The following is a 20,883-nucleotide window of genomic DNA, read 5'->3' on the forward strand; positions in this document are numbered from 1 at the left end:
AAATGCCCACCTGCGGCTGATTAGTATTTCCAGCAAGGGGTGGAGCTTGCCCAGAGCTGTGTGAACCTTGTGTGCAAAGGTCTTCTCAAGACGTGCCCTCACAAATCTCTTCTCTCATCTTGTTTTCTTGCTGGAAGCTCCCTTGGAGCTTACCTCACAGCCAAAACCATGGTGGAATTCATTTCCATGAGCAGCTGCCACAAGCTTCCAGGTTCTTGGACAAAACACTGAGTCATCCTGTCCTGTGCATCTAGTTCCTATGGTCTCTCATGGAGCTGGTTGGCTCTGGAGGATAGTGGAATGGATTGTGTGCTCCACCTCAGTCCTCGTTTTTCCAATTGACTCGTAGGGTCAACCAGCCTGAGGGGCACCCCTGGGGACAGTTTGTTGGCTTAGTGGGTCTTCCTTGGTTTCCTGTCAAGTGTTCACATCCTGGTGTCCACTTGTTGCTTACTCACCCAGGGGCCATCACACTGCTGAACATTTTAAGAGGCAGAAAAAGCACACCGTAAACAAACCCAAAAGTTGACTCTTAGAATTGTTAGAAGATCTTAAAACCTGATAGAAAAATGGGCAAGAGGCACGAGCCATCACTTTATAAGAAAGATGTATCACTGGCCGTGAAATTTATGAAGACATGTTTAAAGTCAGGAGCAGCCATTCACAAGAAGAATATGGAACTAGCCCAGAACCACGTTAAAATATATTAAATCTCAAAAAGGTAAGAAAAATCCTACTACAATTCCCTTGAGAACTGAAACGCAGGCAGAAGTGGCATAGATTTTAGTATTTGCAGGCAGATACATTGAGATACTTGGAATAACTGCGTTTTGTGTGTTCTAAAAGTAAGGAGAGACATGGAAATCCTAAAATAGACCCCAGTTGATCTTACAGATATGACAATCATAGTGTCAGATGAAGCGCATTTTAAGGGTTTCCTGATGGCTCAGACAGTAAAAAAAAAAAAAAAAAAAAAAAAAAAAAAACCAACCAAACAAACAAACAAAAAAACCCACCTGCAACATGGGAGACCTGGATTCAATCCCTGCGTTGGGTAGATCCCCTGGAGGGCGGAATGGCAGCCTGCTCCAGTATGCTTGCCTGGAGAATCACCATGGACAAAGAAGCCTGGCGGGCTACAGACCATGGGGTCAAAAAGAGTTGGAGCCGGATGAGTAAGGAAGCACAGCACAGCACAGCACAATGAATATTTGTGATAGAAAGGCAGGTAGTGAGGAAAGAGGGAGAAAGGGAAACAAGGGTATTGAAAGGAAGGAAAGAAAATCCTCCGTTGTTGGTGAGAATAGAGCAACCAGAGATGTCCCCCTGGAGGACAGCACCACACACGACCATCTGAGCAGTCTCAGACGGTTTGAAACAACTATCTCCAACTTTGGTCCCACACCTTCAACCAAACTCATGTGCAGGGCTTACCATTAACAGGCTAACAGTCATCATGGTTTCTCCTCAGTCAAATCGTGATTCACCCAGAAGTGAAAAAGACACGTGGGCCCCAATGTTCATCACAGCACTATTTACAGTAGCCAGGGCATGGAAGCAACCTAGATATCCATCAGAAGACAAATGGGTAAGAAAGCTGTGGTACATAGACACAATGGAATATTGCTCAGCCATTACAAAGAACACTTTTGAATCCATTCTAATGAGGTGAATGAAAGTGGAGCCTATTATACTGAGCGAAGTAAGTCAGAAAGAAAAACACCAGTACACTATACTAAGGCATATATATTGAATTTCGGAAGATGGAGATGATAACCCTATATGGGAGACAGCAAAAGAGACACAGATTCACAGGACAGTCTTTTGGACTCTGTGGGACACGGCGAGGGCGGGCTGATCTGAGAGAACTGCACTGAAACATGTATATTATCATATGTGAAAAGGATAGCCAGTCCATGTTGGATGCATAAGACAGGGTGCACAGGGCTGGTGCACTGGGCTGACCCAGAGGGATGGGATGGGGAGGGAGGTGAGAGGGGGGATCAGGATGGGGAACACATATACACCGATGGCTGATTCCTGTCAATATGTGGCAAAAACAACCACAATATTGTAAAGTAATTACCCACCAATTGAAATAAATAAAATAAAATAAAATACATTCCTTTGCCCAAAAGGGCCTAATCAGTATTGGCTTTTTGAGCTCCGAAAACGCCATTTTTCCCCTTCCTTTCTTCCCTCCTTCCTCCCCCCTCTTTCTTTCCTTTGCTTTCTTATTATATCAAAGTGAAAGCTTGCTTTCCATTTATAGTTATGACAAAGTCCTGGCTCTATTCCCCATGTTGTACAATGCACCCCTGAACTCATCTTCCACCTAACTAACACTGCGTGCCTTCCACTCCCCCACCTCGGTATTGCCCCTTCCTCTTCCTCTCCCTGCTGGTAACCAGTAGATTCTTCTCTATATCTGTTTGCCTCCATTTTTATCATATACTCTACTTTGCGGTATCTTTAGATTTTATAAGTGATATCATACAGTATTTGTCTACCTCTGTCTGAGTTATTTTACTCAATATTCTACCTTCCATGTGGCTGCAAGTGTCAATATTCCATTCTTTGGATGGGGCATCACTTTTGTATGCCTTTTTACCAAATGGCACTGCCCCCCCACACACGACACAGCTCCCCAGCTAAGTGTCCTTCTCTGCACGCACACAGAGAAACACCAAGTCCTCTTCCTCTTCTCCCATGGGAAGTCTGTCTTTGAAGCTCCGTCTGGAACCAGTTCTTCCCCCTACTTTCTGGAAACCTGGACCTTCTTGCCCCATCTCCAACTACACAGAAGCCATCTCCCTCCCTCCTTACACATTTATCCCTTCCCTGCCCTCTCTGCCACCCAGTATCAGGGAACTGAGAGACAAACATAATTTCACATCAGGTTTATTTTATTCTATTTTTCTTATTACTGTATGCAGTTGTTATAATATTCAGCATCAGTACTGTAGGCCAGTACTCAGCAGAGCGACCGTTGATAATTTCTGAGGTGTCTAGCCATGCCCCGAAGTCACTGGCTGTCCACTGGTCTAGCTGGAAAGGCAGGGGTCTCCATGGTCTCTGGGATCTCCTCTGGTTTGCTCTGATTAACTGGAATGGCAGGGGTCTCCATGGTCTCTGGGACCTCCTCTGGTTACTTCTGATTAGCTGGAAATGCAGGGGTCTCCATGGTCCCTAGGACCTCCTCTGGTTCTTCTGATTAGCTCGAATGGCCGGGGTCTCCATGGTGTCTGGGACCTCCTCTGGTTACTTCTGATTAACTGGAATGGCAGGGGTCTCCATGGTCTCTGGGAACTCGTCTGGTTAATACTGATTAGCTGGAAATGCAGGGGACTCCATGGTCCCTAGGACCTCCTCTGGTTCTTCTGATTAGCTCAAATGGCAGGGGTCTCCATGGTGTCTGGGACCTCCTCTGGTTCCTTCTGATTCAGCTGTTCATTTGCCTTGGAACTCTGGCTACAGAGCTTTGAGCATCTCATTTTCTTAAGCATTTTTGTGGTGGGAGGTTTCTGAGAAGTTCCCTTGGGAATCTTTCCAGAATGGGATTCTTCACACTCACAGTTACCCGGCCCACATGGAGAAGTCAAGAGAGGGAGCAAAGAATGGCACTGGTTTAGGGAAGAGTGTGAAGACAGGTGGGAATGATGGCTTCACTAGAAAGGGTGTGGGCAGAGAAGAGTTATGTGCCAGGTAAGGACAGGGGAGGGTGTCTTTTCAGGTGGGGTTGATGGGCAAAAGGAGTATGGCTGGGTTCAGCTCACCTTGATAGTTTTTCTGGACCTCAATTGATAGGAGGTCTTCATCTTCTCCTGGGTAACAGGAGGTGGGTGTTCCATAACTACTCTGGAGCCTTGTGGCTTCCCAGTCACCTCAGTCATTTGCAGGACTCACAGTGGTCTGCTCAGAGCCCCTGAGCACCCCGCTATATACCCGTCCCCATGGAGCCTCACCCTCATGTTTTATGAGGTCAGCAAGTCTCTTCCCCAGCCAATGGTGTCCCTGGGTGAGCTTTGACATCACAAAGCCCCATCCTGACATGTCTAGCGGAGGATGGGGAGCAATTCAGATGATTTGCTGGGAGAAATGAGGCATGACTAATGCCCTCAAGAGGCCTCCAAACTCACCTGCCACCCTCACCTCTATGTCAACTCTGATGGGTCACACAGCAGGCAGAGTGCATCTCCTCCCAACCTTGCCCCACAGCCACACACCTCAGGCATTCATTCTGTTCTCTCTCAGCTTTCACCATTATCTAGCTTTTCATATCTTGCCTAAACTCCCTCCATGACAACTAGGTTGTGTTGAAGTGTCTGTGGAATCGAGAATCATTGCTTGTTCATTCTGCAATGTGGTCTTAATGCACCTTGAAACCCATTGAATTCTGGGCCAGCCGACAGAAACCTTTCCATCCCGCCTTCTTGTCTCAGTGTTCCAGGAGCTCGCTTCCGTTTTAAGGCCTCCAGTCGGAAACCCTTTTCTTCCTGCTGGGAGCATGCAGTGAATACACTTGCCCTGGCTCCACACGAAGCTGTCTCGTTTGAAGTCTAGGACTCAGGGTCACCTCACTAGGAGTACTACCCAGGCTTGGGTTTGTACATGGTGTTGGGGATGGGGCAGAGAAATCCATGATTCAGGTTGTGCTGGGGGATCCCATGCAGGAAATGCCCACCTGCGGCTGATTAGTATTTCCAGCAAGGGGTGGAGCTTGCCCAGAGCTGTGTGAACCTTGTGTGCAAAGGTCTTCTCAAGACGTGCCCTCACAAATCTCTTCTCTCATCTTGTTTTCTTGCTGGAAGCTCCCTTGGAGCTTACCTCACAGCCAAAACCATGGTGGAATTCATTTCCATGAGCAGCTGCCACAAGCTTCCAGGTTCTTGGACAAAACACTGAGTCATCCTGTCCTGTGCATCTAGTTCCTATGGTCTCTCATGGAGCTGGTTGGCTCTGGAGGATAGTGGAATGGATTGTGTGCTCCACCTCAGTCCTCATTTTTCCAATTGACTCGTAGGGTCAACCAGCCTGAGGGGCACCCCTGGGGACAGTTTGTTGGCTTAGTGGGTCTTCCTTGGTTTCCTGTCAAGTGTTCACATCCTGGTGTCCACTTGTTGCTTACTCACCCAGGGGCCATCACACTGCTGAACATTTGAAGAGGCAGAAAAAGCACACCGTAAACAAACCCAAAAGTTGACTCTTAGAATTGTTAGAAGATCTTAAAACCTGATAGAAAAATGGGCAAGAGGCACGAGCCATCACTTTATAAGAAAGATGTATCACTGGCCGTGAAATTTATGAAGACATGTTTAAAGCCAGGAGCAGCCATTCATAAGAAGAATATGGAACTAGCCCAGAACCACGTTAAAATATATTAAATCTCAAAAAGGTAAGAAAAATCCTACTACAATTCCCTTGAGAACTGAAACGCAGGCAGAAGTGGCATAGATTTTAGTAATTGCAGGCAGATACATTGAGATACTTGGAATAACTGCGTTTTGTGTGTTCTAAAAGTAAGGAGAGACATGGAAATCCTAAAATAGACCCCAGTTGATCTTACAGATATGACAATCATAGTGTCAGATGAAGCCCATTTTAAGGGTTTCCTGATGGCTCAGACAGTATATAAAAAAAAAAAAAAAACCAAGCAAACAAACAAACAAAAAAACCCACCTGCAACATGGGAGACCAGGATTCAATCCCTGGGTTCGGTAGATCCCCTGGAGGGTGGAATGGCAGCCTGCTCCAGTATGCTTGCCTGGAGAATCACCATGGACAAAGAAGCCTGGCGGGATACAGACCATGGGGTCAAAAAGAGTTGGAGCCGGCTGAGTAAGGAAGCACAGCACAGCACAGCACAATGAATATTTGTGAAAGAAAGGCAGGTTGTGAGGAAAGAGGGAGAAAGGGAAACAAGGGTATTGAAAGGAAGGAAAGAAAATCCTCCGTTGTTGGTGAGAATAGAGCAACCAGAGATGTCCCCCTGGAGGACAGCACCACACACGACCATCTGAGCAGTCTCAGATGGTTTGAAACAACTATCTTCAACTTTGGTCCCACTCCTTCAACCAAACTCATGTGCAGGGCTTACCATTAACAGGCTGACAGTCATCATGGTTTCTCCTCAGTCAAATCGTGATTCACCCAGAAGTGAAAAAGACACGTGGGCCCCAATGTTCATCACAGCACTATTTACAGTAGCCAGGGCATGGAAGCAACCTAGATGTCCATCAGCAGACAAATGGGTAAGAAAGCTGTGGTACATAGACACAATGGAATATTGCTCAGCCATTACAAAGAACACTTTTGAATCCATTCTTATGAGGTGGATGAAAGTGGAGCCTATTATACAGAGCGAAGTAAGTCAGAAAGAAAAACACCAGTACACTATACTAAGTCATATATATTGAATTTCAGAAGATGGAGATGATAACCCTATATGGGAGACAGCAAAAGAGACACAAATTCACAGAACAGTCTTTTGGACTCTGTGGGACACGGCGAGGGCGGGCTGACCTGAGAGAACTGCACTGAAACATGTATATTATCATATGTGAAAGGGATAGCCAGTCCATGTTGGATGCATAAGACAGGGTGCACAGGGCTGGTGCACTGGGCTGACCCAGAGGGATGGGATGGGGAGGGAGGTGAGAGGGGGGATCAGGATGGGGAACACATATACACCGATGGCTGATTCCTGTCAATATGTGGCAAAAACAACCACAATATTGTAAAGTAATTACCCACCAATTAAAATAAATAAAATAAAATAAAATACATTCCTTTGCCCAAAAGGGCCTAATCAGTATTGGCTTTTTGAGCTCCGAAAACGCCATTTTTCCCCTTCCTTTCTTCCCTCCTTCCTCCCCCCTCTTTCTTTCCTTTGCTTTCTTATTATATCAAAGTGAAAGCTTGCTTTCCATTTATAGTTATGACAAAGTCCTGGCTCTATTCCCCATGTTGTACAATGCACCCCTGAACTCATCTTCCACCTAACTAACACTGCGTGCCTCCCACTCCCCCACCTCGGTATTGCCCCTTCCTCTTCCTCTCCCTGCTGGTAACCAGTAGATGCTTCTCTATATCTGTTTGCCTCCATTTTTATCATATACTCTACTTTGCGGTATCTTTAGATTTTATAAGTGATATCATACAGTATTTGTCTACCTCTGTCTGAGTTATTTTACTCAATATTCTACCTTCCATGTGGCTGCAAGTGTCAATATTCCATTCTTTGGATGGGGCATCACTTTTGTATGCCTTTTTAACAAATGGCACTGCCCCCCCACACACGACACAGCTCCCCAGCTAAGTGTCCTTCTCTGCACGCACACAGAGAAACACCAAGTCCTCTTCCTCTTCTCCCATGGGAAGTCTGTCTTTGAAGCTCCGTCTGGAACCAGTTCTTCCCCCTACTTTCTGGAAACCTGGACCTTCTTGCCCCATCTCCAACTCCACAGAAGCCATCTCCCTCCCTCCTTACACATTTATCCCTTCCCTGCCCTCTCTGCCACCCAGTATCAGGGAACTGAGAGACAAACATAATTTCACATCAGGTTTATTTTATTCTATTTTTCTTATTACTGTATGCAGTTGTTATAATATTCAGCATCAGTACTGTAGGCCAGTACTCAGCAGAGCGACCGTTGAGAATTTCTGAGGTGTCTAGCCATGCCCCGAAGTCACGGGCTGTCCACTGGTCTAGCTGGAAAGGCAGGGGTCTCCATGGTCTCTGGGATCTCCTCTGGTTTGCTCTGATTAACTGGAATGGCAGGGGTCTCCATGGTCTCTGGGACCTCCTCTGGTTACTTCTGATTAGCTGGAAATGCAGGGGTCTCCATGGTCCCTGGAACCTCCTCTGGTTCTTCTGATTAGCTCGAATGGCCGGGGTCTCCATGGTGTCTGGGACCTCCTCTGGTTACTTCTGATTAACTGGAATGGCAGGGGTCTCCATGGTCTCTGGGAACTCGTCTGGTTAATACTGATTAGCTGGAAATGCAGGGGACTCCATGGTCCCTAGGACCTCCTCTGGTTCTTCTGATTAGCTCAAATGGCAGGGGTCTCCATGGTCTCTGGGACCTCCTCTGGTTCCTTCTGATTCAGCTGTTCTTTTGCCTTGGAACTCTGGCTACAGAGCTTTGAGCATCTCATTTTCTTAAGCATTTTTGTGGTGGGAGGTTTCTGAGAAGTTCTCTTGGGAATCTTTCCAGAATGGGATTCTTCACACTCACAGTTACCCGGCCCACATGGAGAAGTCAAGAGAGGGAGCAAAGAATGGCACTGGTTTAGGGAAGAGTGTGAAGACAGGTGGGAATGATGGCTTCACTAGAAAGGGTGTGGGCAGAGAAGAGTTATGTGCCAGGTAAGGACAGGGAGGGTGTCTTTTCGGGTGGGGTTGATGGGCAAAAGGAGTATGGCTGGGTTCAGCTCACCTTGATAGTTTTTCTGGACCTCAATTGATAGGAGGTCTTCATCTTCTCCTGGGTAACAGGAGGTGGGTGTTCCATAACTACTCTGGAGCCTTGTGGCTTCCCAGTCACCTCAGTCATTTGCAGGACTCACAGTGGTCTGCTCAGAGCCCCTGAGCAAACCGCTATATACCCGTCCCCATGGAGCCTCACCCTCATGTTTTATGAGGTCAGCAAGTCTCTTCCCCAGCCAATGGTGGCCCTGGGTGAGCTTTGACATCACAAAGCCCCATCCTGACATGTCTAGCGGAGGATGGGGAGCAATTCAGATGATTTGCTGGGAGAAATGAGGCATTACTAATGCCCTCAAGAGGCCTCCAAACTCACCTGCCACCCTCACCTCTATGTCAACTCTGATGGGTCACACAGCAGGCAGAGTGCATCTCCTCCCAACCTTGCCCCACAGCCACACACCTCAGGCATTCATTCTGTTCTCTCTCAGCTTTCACCATTATCTAGCTTTTCATATCTTACCTAAACTCCCTCCATGACAACTAGGTTGTGTTGAAGTGTCTGTGGAAGCGAGAATCATTGCTCGTTCGTCCTGCAATGTGGTCTTAATGCACCTTGAAGCCCATTGAATTCTGGGCCAGCCGACAGAAACCTTTCCATCCCGCCTTCTTGTCTCAGTGTTCCAGGAGCTCGCTTCCGTTTTAAGGCCTCCAGTCGGAAACCCTTTTCTTCATGCTGGGAGCATGCAGGGAATACACTTGCCCTGGCTCCACACGGAGCTGTCTCGTTTGAAGTCTAGGACTCAGGGTCACCTCACTAGGAGTACTACCCAGGCTTGGGTTTGTACATGGTGTTGGGGATGGGGCAGAGAAATCCATGATTCAGGTTGTGCTGGGGGATCCCATGCAGGAAATGCCCACCTGCGGCTGATTAGTATTTCCAGCAAGGGGTGGAGCTTGCCCAGAGCTGTGTGAACCTTGTGTGCAAAGGTCTTCTCAAGACGTGCCCTCACAAATCTCTTCTCTCATCTTGTTTTCTTGCTGGAAGCTCCCTTGGAGCTTACCTCACAGCCAAAACCATGGTGGAATTCATTTCCATGAGCAGCTGCCACAAGCTTCCAGGTTCTTTGACAAAACACTGAGTCATCCTGTCCTGTGCATCTAGTTCCTATGGTCTCTCATGGAGCTGGTTGGCTCTGGAGGATAGTGGAATGGATTGTGTGCTCCACCTCAGTCCTCGTTTTTCCAATTGACTCGTAGGGTCAACCAGCCTGAGGGGCACCCCTGGGGACAGTTTGTTGGCTTAGTGGGTCTTCCTTGGTTTCCTGTCAAGTGTTCACATCCTGGTGTCCACTTGTTGCTTACTCACCCAGGGGCCATCACACTGCTGAACATTTTAAGAGGCAGAAAAAGCACACCGTAAACAAACCCAAAAGTTGACTCTTAGAATTGTTAGAAGATCTTAAAACCTGATAGAAAAATGGGCAAGAGGCACGAGCCATCACTTTATAAGAAAGATGTATCACTGGCCGTGAAATTTATGAAGACATGTTTAAAGTCACGAGCAGCCAATTCACAAGAAGAATATGGAACTAGCCCAGAACCACGTTAAAATATATTAAATCTCAAAAAGGTAAGAAAAATCCTACTACAATTCCCTTGAGAACTGAAACGCAGGCAGAAGTGGCATAGATTTTAGTAATTGCAGGCAGATACATTGAGATACTTGGAATAACTGCGTTTTGTGTGTTCTAAAAGTAAGGAGAGACATGGAAATCCTAAAATAGACCCCAGTTGATCCTACAGATATGACAATCATAGTGTCAGATGAAGCCCATTTTAAGGGTTTCCTGATGGCTCAGACAGTATAAAAAAAAAAAAAAAAAAACCAAGCAAACAAACAAACAAAAAAACCCACCTGCAACATGGGAGACCAGAATTCAATCCCTGGGTTCGGTAGATCCCCTGGAGGGCAGAATGGCAGCCTGCTCCAGTATGCTTGCCTGGAGAATCACCATGGACGAAGAAGCCTGGCGGGCTACAGACCATGGGGTCAAAAAGAGTTGGAGCCGGATGAGTAGGGAAGCACAGCACAGCACAGCACAATGAATATTTGTGAAAGAAAGGCAGGTTGTGAGGAAAGAGGGAGAAAGGGAAACAAGGGTATTGAAAGGAAGGAAAGAAAATCCTCCGTTGTTGGTGAGAATAGAGCAACCAGAGATGTCCCCCTGGAGGACAGCACCACACACGACCATCTGAGCAGTCTCAGATGGTTTGAAACAACTATCTCCAACTTTGGTCCCACTCCTTCAACCAAACTCATGTGCAGGGCTTACCATTAACAGGCTAACAGTCATCATGGTTTCTCCTCAGTCAAATCGTGATTCACCCAGAAGTGAAAAAGACACGTGGGCCCCAATGTTCATCACAGCACTATTTACAATAGCCAGGGCATGGAAGCAACCTAGATGTCCATCAGCAGACAAATGGGTAAGAAAGCTGTGGTACATAGACACAATGGAATATTGCTCAGCCATTACAAAGAACACTTTTGAATCCATTCTTATGAGGTGGATGAAAGTGGAGCCTATTATACAGGGCGAAGTAAGTCAGAAAGAAAAAAACCAGTACACTATACTAAGGCATATATATTGAATTTCGGAAGATGGAGATGATAACCCTATATGGGAGACAGCAAAAGAGACACAGATTCACAGAACAGTCTTTTGGACTCTGTGGGACACGGCGAGGGGGGGCTGACCTGAGAGAACTGCACTGAAACATGTATATTATCATATGTGAAAGGGATAGCCAGTCCATGTTGGATGCATAAGACAGGGTGCACAGGGCTGATGCACTGGGCTGACCCAGAGGGATGGGATGGGGAGGGAGGTGAGAGGGGGGATCAGGATGGGGAACACATATACACCGATGGCTGATTCCTGTCAATATGTGGCAAAAACAACCACAATATTGTAAAGTAATTACCCACCAATTAAAATAAATAAAATAAAATAAAATACATTCCTTTGCCCAAAAGGGCCTAATCAGTATTGGCTTTTTGAGCTCCGAAAACGCCATTTTTCCCCTTCCTTTCTTCCCTCCTTCCTCCCCCCTCTTTCTTTCCTTTGCTTTCTTATTATATCAAAGTGAAAGCTTGCTTTCCATTTATAGTTATGACAAAGTCCTGGCTCTATTCCCCATGTTGTACAATGCATCCCTGAACTCATCTTCCACCTAACTAACACTGCGTGCCTCCCACTCCCCCACCTCGGTATTGCCCCTTCCTCTGCCTCTCCCCGCTGGTAACCAGTAGATGCTTCTCTATATCTGTTTGCCTCCATTTTTATCATATACTCTACTTTGCGGTATCTTTAGATTTTATAAGTGATATCATACAGTATTTGTCTACCTCTGTCTGAGTTATTTTACTCAATATTCTACCTTCCATGTGGCTGCAAGTGTCAATATTCCATTCTTTGGATGGGGCATCACTTTTGTATGCCTTTTTAACAAATGGCACTGCCCCCCCCACACACGACACAGCTCCCCAGCTAAGTGTCCTTCTCTGCACGCACACAGAGAAACACCAAGTCCTCTTCCTCTTCTCCCATGGGAAGTCTGTCTTTGAAGCTCCGTCTGGAACCAGTTCTTCCCCCTACTTTCTGGAAACCTGGACCTTCTTGCCCCATCTCCAACTCCACAGAAGCCATCTCCCTCCCTCCTTACACATTTATCCCTTCCCTGCCCTCTCTGCCACCCAGTATCAGGGAACTGAGAGACAAACATAATTTCACATCAGGTTTATTTTATTCTATTTTTCTTATTACTGTATGCAGTTGTTATAATATTCAGCATCAGTACTGTAGGCCAGTACTCAGCGGAGAGACCCCTGAGAATTTCTGAGGTGTCTAGCCATGCCCCGAAGTCACTGGCTGTCCACTGGTCTAGCTGGAAAGGCAGGGGTCTCCATGGTCACTGGGATCTCCTCTGGTTCGTTCTGATTAACTGGAATGGCAGGGGTCTCCATGGTCTCTGGGACCTCCTCTGGTTCATTCTGATTAGCTGGAAATGCAGGGGTCTCCATGGTCCCTAGGACCTCCTCTGGTTCTTCTGATTAGCTCGAATGGCCGGGGTCTCCATGGTGTCTGGGACCTCCTCTGGTTACTTCTGATTAACTGGAATGGCAGGGGTCTCCATGGTCTCTGGGAACTCGTCTGGTTAATACTGATTACCTGGAAATGCAGGGGTCTCCATGGTCCCTAGGACCTCCTCTGGTTCTTCTGATTAGCTCAAATGGCAGGGGTCTCCATGGTGTCTGGGACCTCCTCTGGTTACTTCTGATTAACTGGAATGGCAGTGGTCTCCATGGTCTCTGGGACCTCCTCTGGTTCCTTCTGATTCAGCTGTTCATTTGCCTTGGAACTCTGGCTACAGAGCTTTAAGCATCTCATTTTCTTAAGCATTTTTGTGGTGGGAGGTTTCTGAGAAGTTCTCTTGGGAATCTTTCCAGAATGGGATTCTTCACACTCACAGTTACCCGGCCCACATGGAGAAGTCAAGAGAGGGAGCAAAGAATGGCACTGGTTTAGGGAAGAGTGTGAAGACAGGTGGGAATGATGGCTTCACTAGAAAGGGTGTGGGCAGAGAAGAGTTATGTGCCAGGTAAGGACAGGGGAGGGTGTCTTTTCGGGTGGGGTTGATGGGCAAAAGGAGTATGGCTGGGTTCAGCTCACCTTGATAGTTTTTCTGGACCTCAATTGATAGGAGGTCTTCATCTTCTCCTGGGTAACAGGAGGTGGGTGTTCCATAACTACTCTGGAGCCTTGTGGCTTCCCAGTCACCTCAGTCCTTTGGAAGACTCACAGTGGTCTGCTCAGAGCCCCTGAGCACCCCGCTATATACCCGTCCCCATGCAGCCTCACCCTCATGTTTTATGAGGTCAGCAAGTCTCTTCCCCAGCCAATGGTGGCCCTGGGTGAGCTTTGACATCACAAAACCCCATCCTGACATGTCTAGCGGAGGATGGGGAGCAATTCAGATGATTTGCTGGGAGAAATGAGGCATTAGTAATGCCCTCAAGAGGCCTCCAAACTCACCTGCCACCCTCACCTCTATGTCAACTCTGATGGGTCACACAGCAGGCAGAGTGCATCTCCTCCCAACCTTGCCCCACAGCCACACGCCTCAGGCATTCATTCTGTTCTCTCTCAGCTTTCACCATTATCTAGCTTTTCATATCTTGCCTAAACTCCCTCCATGACAACTAGGTTGTGTTGAAGTGTCTGTGGAATCGAGAATCATTGCTTGTTCGTCCTGCAATGTGGTCTTAATGCACCTTGAAGCCCATTGAATTCTGGGCCAGCCGACAGAAACCTTTCCATCCCGCCTTCTTGTCTCAGTGTTCCAGGAGCTCGCTTCCATTTTAAGGCCTCCAGTCGGAAACCCTTTTCTTCATGCTGGGAGCATGCAGGGAATACACTTGCCCTGGCTCCACACGGAGCTGTCTCGTTTGAAGTCTAGGACTCAGGGTCACCTCACTAGGAGTACTACCCAGGCTTGGGTTTGTACATGGTGTTGGGGATGGGGCAGAGAAATCCATGATTCAGGTTGTGCTGGGGGATCCCATGCAGGAAATGCCCACCTGCGGCTGATTAGTATTTCCAGCAAGGGGTGGAGCTTGCCCAGAGCTGTGTGAACCTTGTGTGCAAAGGTCTTCTCAAGACGTGCCCTCACAAATCTCTTCTCTCATCTTGTTTTCTTGCTGGAAGCTCCCTTGGAGCTTACCTCACAGCCAAAACCATGGTGGAGTTCATTTCCATGAGCAGCTGCCACAAGCTTCCAGGTTCTTGGACAAAACACTGAGTCATCCTGTCCTGTGCATCTAGTTCCTATGGTCTCTCATGGAGCTGGTTGGCTCTGGAGGATAGTGGAATGGATTGTGTGCTCCACCTCAGTCCTCGTTTTTCCAATTGACTCGTAGGGTCAACCAGCCTGAGGGGCACCCCTGGGGACAGTTTGTTGGCTTAGTGGGTCTTCCTTGGTTTCCTGTCAAGTGTTCACATCCTGGTGTCCACTTGTTGCTTACTCACCCAGGGGCCATCACACTGCTGAACATTTTAAGAGGCAGAAAAAGCACACCGTAAACAAACCCAAAAGTTGACTCTTAGAATTGTTAGAAGATCTTAAAACCTGATAGAAAAATGGGCAAGAGGCACGAGCCATCACTTTATAAGAAAGATGTATCACTGGCCGTGAAATTTATGAAGACATGTTTAAAGTCAGGAGCAGCCAATTCACAAGAAGAATATGGAACTAGCCCAGAACCACGTTAAAATATATTAAATCTCAAAAAGGTAAGAAAAATCCTACTACAATTCCCTTGAGAACTGAAACGCAGGCAGAAGTGGCATAGATTTTAGTAATTGCAGGCAGATACATTGAGATACTTGGAATAACTGCGTTTTGTGTGTTCTAAAAGTAAGGAGAGACATGGAAATCCTAAAATAGACCCCAGTTGATCTTACAGATATGACAATCATAGTGTCAGATGAAGCCCATTTTAAGGGTTTCCTGATGGCTCAGACAGTATAAAAAAAAAAAAAAAAAACAAGCAAACAAACAAACAAAAAAACCCACCTGCAACATGGGAGACCAGGATTCAATCCCTGGGTTCGGTAGATCCCCTGGAGGGCGGAATGGCAGCCTGCTCCAGTATGCTTGCCTGGAGAATCACCATGGACAAAGAAGCCTGGCGGGCTACAGACCATGGGGTCAAAAAGAGTTGAAGCCGGCTGAGTAAGGAAGCACAGCACAGCACAGCACAATGAATATTTGTGAAAGAAAGGCAGGTTGTGAGGAAAGAGGGAGAAAGGGAAACAAGGGTATTGAAAGGAAGGAAAGAAAATCCTCCGTTGTTGGTGAGAATAGAGCAACCAGAGATGTCCCCCTGGAGGACAGCACCACACACGACCATCTGAGCAGTCTCAGATGGTTTGAAACAACTATCTCCAACTTTGGTCCCACTCCTTCAACCAAACTCATGTGCAGGGCTTACCATTAACAGGCTAACAGTCATCATGGTTTCTCCTCAGTCAAATCGTGATTCACCCAGAAGTGAAAAAGACACGTGGGCCCCAATGTTCATCACAGCACTATTTACAGTAGCCAGGGCATGGAAGCAACCTAGATGTCCATCCGCAGACAAATGGGTAAGAAACCTGTGGTACATAGACACAATGGAATATTGCTCAGCCATTACAAAGAACACTTTTGAATCCATTCTTATGAGGTGGATGAAAGTGGAGCCTATTATACAGAGCGAAGTAAGTCAGAAAGAAAAACACCAGTACACTGTACTAAGGCATATATATTGAATTTCAGAAGATGGAGATGATAACCCTATATGGGAGACAGCAAAAGAGACACAGATTCACAGAACAGTCTTTTGGACTCTGTGGGACACGGCGAGGGGGGGCTGACCTGAGAGAACTGCACTGAAATATGTATATTATCATATGTGAAAGGGATAGCCAGTCCATGTTGGATGCATAAGACAGGGTGCACAGGGCTGGTGCACTGGGCTGACCCAGAGGGATGGGATGGGGAGGGAGGTGAGAGGGGGGGATCAGGATGGGGAACACATATACACCGATGGCTGATTCCTGTCAATATGTGGCAAAAACAACCACAATATTGTAAAGTAATTACCCACCAATTAAAATAAATAAAATAAAATAAAATACATTCCTTTGCCCAAAAGGGCCTAATCAGTATTGGCTTTTTGAGCTCCGAAAACGCCATTTTTCCCCTTCCTTTCTTCCCTCCTTCCTCCCCCCTCTTTCTTTCCTTTGCTTTCTTATTATATCACAGTGAAAGCTTGCTTTCCATTTATAGTTATGACAAAGTCCTGGCTCTATTCCCCATGTTGTACAACGCATCCCTGAACTCATCTTCCACCTAACTAACACTGCGTGCCTCCCACTCCCCCACCTCGGTATTGCCCCTTCCTCTTCCTCTCCCCGCTGGTAACCAGTAGATGCTTCTCTATATCTGTTTGCCTCCATTTTTATCATATACTCTACTTTGCAGTATCTTTAGATTTTATAAGTGATATCATACAGTATTTGTCTACCTCTGTCTGAGTTATTTTACTCAATATTCTACCTTCCATGTGGCTGCAAGTGTCAATATTCCATTCTTTGGATGGGGCATCACTTTTGTATGCCTTTTTAACAAATGGCACTGCCCCCCCACACACGACACAGCTCCCCAGCTAAGTGTCCTTCTCTGCACGCACACAGAGAAACACCAAGTCCTCTTCCTCTTCTCCCATGGGAAGTCTGTCTTTGAAGCACCGTCTGGAACCAGTTCTTCCCCCTACTTTCTGGAAACCTGGACCTTCTTGCCCCATCTCCAACTCCACAGAAGCCATCTCCCTCCCTCCTTACACATTTATCCCTTCCCTGCCCTCTCTGCCACCCAGTATCAGGGAACTGAGAGACAAACATAATTTCACATCAGGTTTATTTTATTCTATTTTTCTTATTACTGTATGCAGTTGTTGTAATATTCAGCATCAGTACTGTAGGCCAGTACTCAGCGGAGAGACCCCTGAGAATTTCTGAGGTGTCTAGCCATGCCCCGAAGTCACTGGCTGTCCACTGGTCTAGCTGGAAAGGCAGGGGTCTCCATGGTCTCTGGGATCTCCTCTGGTTCGTTCTGATTAACTGGAATGGCAGGGGTCTCCATGGTCTCTGGGACCTCCTCTGGTTCTTCTGATTAGCTCGAATGGCCGGGGTCTCCATGGTGTGTGGGACCTCCTCTGGTTACTTCTGATTAACTGGAATGGCAGGGGTCTCCATGGTCTCTGGGAACTCGTCTGGTTAATACTGATTAGCTGGAAATGCAGGGGTCTCCATGGTCCCTAGGACCTCCTCTGGTTCTTCTGATTAGCTCAAATGGCAGGGGTCTCCATGGTGTCTGGGACCTCCTCTGGTTACTTCTGATTCAGCTGTTCATTTGCCTTGGAACTCTGGCTACAGAGCTTTAAGCATCTCATTTTCTTAACCATTTTTGTGGTGGGAGTTTTCTGAGAAGTTCTCTTGGGAATCTTTCCAGAATGGGATTCTTCACACTCACAGTTACCCGGCCCACATGGAGAAGTCAAGAGAGGGAGCAAAGAATGGCACTGGTTTAGGGAAGAGTGTGAAGACAGGTGGGAATGATGGCTTCACTAGAAAGGGTGTGGGCAGAGAAGAGTTATGTGCCAGGTAAGGACAGGGGAGGGTGTCTTTTCGGGTGGGGTTGATGGGCAAAAGGAGTATGGCTGGGTTCAGCTCACCTTGATAGTTTTTCTGGACCTCAATTGATAGGAGGTCTTCATCTTCTCCTGGGTAACAGGAGGTGGGTATTCCATAACTACTCTGGAGCCTTGTGGCTTCCCAGTCACCTCAGTCCTTTGGAAGACTCACAGTGGTCTGCTCAGAGCCCCTGAGCACCCCGCTATATACCCATCCCCATGGAGCCTCACCCTCATGTTTTATGAGGTCAGCAAGTCTCTTCCCCAGCCAATGGTGGCCCTGGGTGAGCTTTGACATCACAAAGCCCCATCCTGACATGTCTAGCGGAGGATGGGGAGCAATTCAGATGATTTACTGGGAGAAATGAGGCATTAGTAATGCCCTCAAGAGGCCTCCAAGCTCACCTGCCACCCTCACCTCTATGTCAACTCTGATGGGTCACACAGCAGGCAGAGTGCATCTCCTCCCAACCTTGCCCCACAGCCACACGCCTCAGGCATTCATTCTGTTCTCTCTCAGCTTTCACCATTATCTAGCTTTTCATATCTTGCCTAAACTCCCTCCATGACAACTAGGTTGTGTTGAAGTGTCTGTGGAAGCGAGAATCATAGGTCGTTCGTCCTGCAATGTGGTCTTAATGCACCTTGAAGCCCATTGAATTCTGGGCCAGCCGACAGAAACCTTTCCATCCCGCCTCCTTGTCTCAGTGTTCCAGGAGCTCGCTACCGTTTTAGGGCCTCCAGTCGGAAACCCTTTTCTTCATGCTGTGAGCATGCAGTGAATACACTTACCCTGGCTCCACACGGAGCTGTCTCGTTTGAAGTCTAGGACTCAGGGTCACCTCACTAGGAGTACTACCCAGGCTTGGGTTTGTACATGGTGTTGGGGATGGGGCAGAGAAATCCATGATTCAGGTTGTGCTGGGGGATCCCATGCAGGAAATGCCCACCTGCGGCTGATTAGTATTTCCAGCAAGGGGTGGAGCTTGCCCAGAGCTGTGTGAACCTTGTGTGCAAAGGTCTTCTCAAGACGTGCCCTCACAAATCTCTTCTCTCATCTTGTTTTCTTGCTGGAAGCTCCCTTGGAGCTTACCTCACAGCCAAAACCATGGTGGAATTCATTTCCATGAGCAGCTGCCACAAGCTTCCAGGTTCTTGGACAAAACACTGAGTCATCCTGTCCTGTGCATCTAGTTCCTATGGTCTCTCATGGAGCTGGTTGGCTCTGGAGGATAGTGGAATGGATTGTGTGCTCCACCTCAGTCCTCGTTTTTCCAATTGACTCGTAGGGTCAACCAGCCTGAGGGGCACCCCTGGGGACAGTTTGTTGGCTTAGTGTGTCTTCCTTGGTTTCCTGTCAAGTGTTCACATCCTGGTGTCCACTTGTTGCTTACTCACCCAGGGGCCATCACACTGCTGAACATTTTAAGAGGCAGAAAATGCACACCGTAAACAAACCCAAAAGTTGACTCTTAGAATTGTTAGAAGATCTTAAAACCTGATAGAAAAATGGGCAAGAGGCACGAGCCATCACTTTATAAGAAAGATGTATCACTGGCCGTGAAATTTATGAAGACATGTTTAAAGTCAGGAGCAGCCAATTCACAAGAAGAATATGGAACTAGCCCAGAACCACGTTAAAATATATTAAATCTCAAAAAGGTAAGAAAAATCCTACTACAATTCCCTTGAGAACTGAAACGCAGGCAGAAGTGGCATAGATTTTAGTAATTGCAAGCAGATACATTGAGATACTTGGAATAACTGCGTTTTGTGTGTTCTAAAAGTAAGGAGAGACATGGAAATCCTAAAATAGACCCCAGTTGATCTTACAGATATGACAATCATAGTGTCAGATGAAGCCCATTTTAAGGGTTTCCTGATGGCTCAGACAGTAAAAAATAAATAAATAAATAAAACCCACCTGCAACATGGGAGACCAGGATTCAATCCCTAGTTAGGGCAGATCCCCTGGAAGGGGCAATGGAAGCCTGTTCCAGTATGCTTGCCTGGAGAATCACCATGGACAGAGGAGCCTGGCGGGCTACACTCCATGGGGTCACAAAGTGTTGGACATGGCTGAACAACTAAGCACAGCAAAGAGCAGCACATGAACGTTTGTGAAAGAAAATCAGGTACGGACGAAAGAGGGAGAAAGGGAAACAAGGAAAATGAAAGGAAGGAAAGAAAATCCTCCGTTGTTGGTGAGAACAGAGCAACCAGAGATGTCCCCCAGCAGGACAGCACCACACATGTCCACCTGAGTACTCTCAGCCGGTTTGAAACAACCATGTCCAACTTTGGTCCCACTCCTTCAACCAATCTCATGTGCAGGGTTTACCATTAACAGGCTAACAGTCATCATGGTTTCTCCTCAGTCAAATCCTGATTCACCCAGAAGTGAAAAAGACATGTGTGCCCCAAAGTTCATTACAGCATTGTTTATAATAGTCAGGGCATGGAAGCAAACTAGATGTCCATCAGCAGACAAATGGTAAGAAAGATGCAGTACATAGACCCAATGGAATATTGCTCAGCCATTAAAGAGAACACATGTGAATCCATTGTAATGAGGTGGATGAAACTGTAGCATATTATACAGAGCGAAGTAAGTCAGAAAGAAAAACACCAATACACTATACTAAGGCATATATATATTGAATTTAGGAAGATGGAGATGATAACACTATATGGGAGACAGCAAAAGAGACACAGATTTATAGAACAGTCTTTTCAACTCTGTTGGAGATGGCGAGGGTGGGGTGCTCTGAGAGAATAGCATTGAAACATGTATATTATCATATGTGAAAGGGGTAGCCAGTCCATGTTCGATGCATAAGACAGGTGCCCAGGACTGGTTCACTGTGCTGACCCAGAGGGATTGGATTGGGAGGAAGATGTGAGGGGGAATCAGCATGGGGAATACATGTACTCCCATGGCTGATTCATGTCAATGTATGGCAAAACCCACCACAATATTGTAAAGTAAATACCCACCAATTAAAATAAATAAAATAAAATAAAATAAAATAAAATCCTTTGATAAAAAGGGCCTAATCAATATTGACTTTTTGACCTCCAAAAACGCCATTCTTTTCCTTCCTTTCTTCCCTCCTTCCTTCCCCCTCTTTCTTTCTTTTTCTTTCTGATTATACAA

Source organism: Cervus elaphus, chromosome X (genome assembly GCF_910594005.1).
Source record: "Cervus elaphus chromosome X, mCerEla1.1, whole genome shotgun sequence".
Lineage (NCBI taxonomy): Eukaryota > Metazoa > Chordata > Mammalia > Artiodactyla > Cervidae > Cervus > Cervus elaphus.